The sequence below is a fragment of the Rattus norvegicus genome, unplaced genomic scaffold (assembly GCF_021556685.1).
Source record: "Rattus norvegicus strain SHRSP/BbbUtx unplaced genomic scaffold, alternate assembly SHRSP_T2T unassigned-0000116, whole genome shotgun sequence".
Taxonomy (NCBI): Eukaryota; Metazoa; Chordata; class Mammalia; order Rodentia; family Muridae; genus Rattus; species Rattus norvegicus.
The window spans coordinates 340,331-345,000 of NW_028238837.1; the positions used below are offsets into that span (position 1 = coordinate 340,331).

Genomic DNA, 4,670 nt, shown 5'->3' on the forward strand with positions numbered 1-4,670 from the left:
CCCGTGTGCGCGTCCCGGTGTGGCGGTGGGGGCTCCGGTCGGTGTCTCTCCCCTCGCTGCCCCGAGGCCCGGCCTCCCTTCCGACGCGGGCTCGGCCCCCTCTCTCCCCCGCCGTGTCAGAGTCGCCTGGCCGACCTCCTCCTCCTCCTCCACCTGTCCGCGCGAGGGCGCGCGCCGCGTGTCAGGCGTTGGGCCCGTCCTCATCCTCCGCTTCTCGCCCGGGGTCGGCCGCCGTCCGGTCTCCCGCCGCTCCCCGTTGGCGTGGTCTCCTCCCGCCGGTTCACGGTCCTCCGACCCCGCCCGAGGGGGTCGGGGGTGGTTTCCCCCGTCTCCCGGCGTTGCGCCTCGCTTGCTCCGTGTGCTTCGGGGTGGGGCCCGCCGCGGCCCCCGCCCGCCCGCGAGCCCCGGCCGCATCCCGCGGCGCGGCCGCGCCCGTGCGGTCCGGCGCGTGGGGCCTCGTGTTGGGAGCGTGTCGTCTCGCGGCGTCTCGGTACGGGTGTGTCGCTGCTCCGACGGGTGGCCTTCCCGGTTCTGCCCCCGCCGTCCCCCGCCCGTCCGTCCTGCCCCTCTTCCTGCTCTGAGGGGGTTCGGTCGTTCCTGCGGGGTCGACCGTCGCCGGTCGCTCTCTCTCCGCCTCCCTCAGCGCTCGTCCTCCCACTGCCCCGCGCCCGGTACGGCCGGCGCGTCCCGGCTCTTCCCGATGCCGCGCGGGGGAGTAGGAGGCGGGGCGGGCAGGGAAAGGAGGAAGGGGAAAGGGGTTTGCCGTGGTGGCGGTGGTGTCGGGGAGGAAGCGGCGGTCGGTCGTGGGACCGGCGCGGCGGTCGCGGCAGCCTCTCGGTGCGACGGGGTGCCTCTGCGCGCGGCGGACGGGTGTCGGACCCCCGTTCGGGGGGTTCCCGGCCGCTCGCCTCCCGTTCGCGCGTCCCGCTCGTCCCCGTTCGCCCTCGCCTCCCGCCCGTGCACCGCCCGCTCCGTTCCCCCCCCGGGGGCCCGCCGCTCACCCGCCCCTACCCTCCCTCCCTCTCGCTCGCTCTCTCTCTCTCTCCCGCCTCCCGCCGCGTCTCGGTCTCGCTCGCGCCTCACTGGTTGATCCTGCCAGTAGCATATGCTTGTCTCAAAGATTAAGCCATGCATGTCTAAGTACGCACGGCCGGTACAGAAACTGCGAATGGCTCATTAAATCAGTTATGGTTCCTTTGGTCGCCGGCTCCTCTCCTACTTGGATAACTGTGGTAATTCTAGAGCTAATACATGCCGACGGGCGCTGACCCCCCTTCCCGTGGGGGGGACGCGTGCATTTATCAGATCAAAACCAACCCGGTCAGCCCCCTCCCGGCTCCGGCCGGGGTCGGCGCCGGCGGCTTTGGTGACTCTAGATAACCCGCGGGGCCGACGCACGCCCCTCCGTGGCGGCGACGACTCCATTCGAACGCCCGTCCTATCAACTTTCGATGGTAGTCGTCGTGCCTACCATGGTGACCACGGTGACGGAATCAGGGTTCGATTCCGGAGAGGGAGCCTGAGAAACGGCTACCACATCCAAGGAAGGCAGCAGGCGCGCAAATTACCCACTCCCGACCCGGGAGGTAGTGACGAAAAATAACAATACAGGACCTTTCTGAGGCCCTGTAATTGGAATGAGTCCACTTTAAATCCTTTAACGAGGATCCATTGGAGGGCAAGTCTGGTGCCAGCAGCCGCGGTAATTCCAGCTCCAATAGCGGAGGCTAGTGTTGCTGCAGTTAAAAAGCTCGTAGTTGGATCTTGGGAGCGGGGCGGGCGGTCCGCCTGCGAGGCGAGTCACCGCCCGTCCCTCGCCCCTTGCCTCTCGGCGCCCCCTCGATGCTCTTAGCTGAGTGTCCTTAAGGCTCCGAAGCGATTTTGAAAAAATTAGAGTGTTCAAAGCAGGCCCGAGCCGCCTGGATACCGCAGCTAGGAATAATGAACAGGGACCGCGGTTCTATTTTGTTGGTTTTCGGAACTGAGGCCATGATTAAGAGGGACGGCCGGGGGCATCCGTATTGCGCCGCTAGAGGTGAAATTCTTTGGACCGGCGCAAGACGGACCAGAGCGAAAGCATTTGCCAAGAATGTTTTCATTAATCAAGAACGAAAGTCGGAGGTTCGAAGACTATCAGATACTGTCGTAGTTCCGCACCATAAACGATGCCGATTGGCCATGCGGCGGCGTTATTCCCATGACCCGCCGGGCAGCTTCCGGAAACCAAAGTCTTTGGGTTCCGGGGGGTATGGTTGCAAAGCTGAAACTTAAAGGAATTGACGGAAGGGCACCACCAGGAGTGGAGCCTGCGGCTTAATCTGACTCAACACGGGAAACCTCACCCGGCTCCGGACACGGACAGGATTGACAGATTGATAGCTCTTTCTCGATTCCGTGGGTGGTGGTGCATGGCCGTTCTTAGTTGGTGGAGCATTTGTCTTGGTTAATTCCGATAACGAACGAGATCGGTACTAACCAGTTACGCGACCCCCGAGTCGGTGTCCCAACTTCTTAGAGGGCTGGGCACAGCGGCTCAAACAACCCGCACAGATTTGAGCAAGAACATGTCCCAGACGTCCTGGATGTCCGGGCTGCACGCGCGGCTGATGACTGACTGGCTCAGCGGCGGTGCTCACCCTACGCCACAGGCGCTGGTAACTGTTGAACCCCATCTCGGATGGGGATCTGGATTGTGCAATTATCTCCCAGCGAACGAGAATTCTGCAGCACCATAAGCTGCGTTGATTGGGTCCCCGGTTCTCGTGCACACACAACGCGCCCTGTCACACACTGTATTTGGATGGTTGGTAGGAGGCCCCAGATCATCGGCCCGCCGACGGCCTGCCTTCCCGCCGATGCGGAGCGCCGTGTGATAAATATCATTGAACTTGACTATCTAGAGGAAGTAAAAGTCGTAACAAGGTTTCCCGTAGGTGAACCTGCGGAAGGATCATTGTCGGAGAAGGCCGAGGGGGTCGTCGTCCCGTCCCCTCTTGGGCCTGTGAGTGTTCCTCCTTCTCGCCGGAGGCGCGTCTCGGGTGGGTCCCCGTGTCCGGCGTCCTGGCGTCGTGGCGCGTGCCGCGGCCGCCCGGCGGAGCGGGCGTTTCGGGACAGGTGTGCGGTGGCAGGGTGTCGGGTCTGGTCCGCCGCGGGACCTCCTCCGTTTTCTCGTCTTTCCTCGACGCCTCCGTGCGCCCGCCTCCCGCCGCCGCTGCCGTCGGCAGCCCGAGGGCGTTCTGCCTCTTCCCCGACCGGCTCCGTGATCTCGTGTGCACCGGGGGTGGTACGTGATCTCTTCCCCGGGCGGTGGCCGGGACGCGTTCGCCTCCCCGAGGCGCCTGCCGCTCCTCCCCCGCCGCGGCTCTCCGGCACTGACGGTGCCGGGCGGCTCCGCCGCGCGCGGGGGGGGGGGGGTGTGTGTGCCGGTGCCGCGGGTGGGTCGCGCGCGCCCCGCCGCGCCTTCTGGGCCTCGCGCGTGTCCGCCCCGCTCCTGTCCGGGTACCTAGCTCTCGCGTTCCGGCGCGGAGGTTTAAAGACCCCCGGGGGCCGCCCCCACCGTCCCCGGGGTCGGGGGGGCGGTGGGGCCCGTAGGGACGTCGGCTGCCCGCGGAGGGCTTCCCGGTCCCTCCCCACGTCCGGCGCTCCCTCAGATCAGCGGGGCACCCCTCCGGCCGCCGGCGCTTCCCGAGGTGGGTGGTTCGGGGGGCGGTCATGAGCCCCCTCTGGGCGCCCAGGGGTTCCCGGCCCGAGCGCCTGGTTTGTCCCGCCCGTTGGCGGGCCGCCGGCCGGGTGCCGGGCCCGTGGCGTCCCGTGTCCTGTGTCCCGCCTTTCCGTCTCCGACCCTGTCTTTTTTTATTTCTTACGTGTGTCTCGTTTCGTTTCTCGCTGGCCGGCCGGAGGGCGGAGCTCCTCGGCCGTCGGGCCCCTCCCATCCCGCGCAGGAGGGCGGGCGGGGGCGCTTGTTGCGGTCGTCAGCACACCGTGTGAGTCCGCTCACACCTCAGATTACCGGCTACGACTCTTAGCGGGATCACCGGCCGTGCGTCGATGAAGAACGCAGCTAGCTGCGAGAATTACGGGAATTCGCGTGACACATTGATCATCGACACTTCGAACGCACTTGCGGCCCCGGCTCCTCCCGGGGCTACGCTCTGTCTGAGCGCTCGACGACGCCCACCCGCCGCCTCCCCCCGCGGGGCCGCCGCCTCGGGCGCGCGGGGATCAGTCGCGCGGCTGGGAGCTCCGCCGTGCGGCCCCGCTCCCCGGGGCCCTCCGTCTCCCGAAGCTCAGACGGGGCGGCGTCCGGCGTTCGCCCGCGCCCGCGGGTCCGCGCGGGCCCGTCCTCCCTGCCCGCCGCCGTCGCGCGGGCCGGCGGCCCTCCTCGCGGCCTTTCCCCGCGCGCTCCGCCGCTCCCGCTCCCGTCCTCGCCTCGCTCTCCCCCGCCGTGGGGGACGCGCTCTGGGTGCGTGGGGCCGGCCGGGTGTCTGGGCGAGAGTGGGGGGAAAGCCGCGTCGCCGGGCCGGCCCGCCGCGCCTCCGGTGGGGTGAGGCGGGACCCCGCCTGCCCGCCCGCGGGGCCGGCGCGTCCGCCGGGCCACGCGCGCGCCCGCCCGTGCGTGCGGGGAGAGAGAGAGAGAGACCCGCGAGGGTCGTCCGGGGCCGCATCGCGCC

General features: G+C 68.2%; 2 pseudogenes; both read left to right on the plus strand.

Moving 5' to 3' along the window:
- Positions 1–1,079: 1,079 nt before the first annotated feature.
- On the plus strand, positions 1,080–2,956 carry LOC147997526 (18S ribosomal RNA; annotated as a pseudogene).
- Positions 2,957–4,016: 1,060 nt separating this feature from the next.
- Positions 4,017–4,165, plus strand: LOC147997527 (5.8S ribosomal RNA; annotated as a pseudogene).
- Positions 4,166–4,670: the final 505 nt, after the last annotated feature.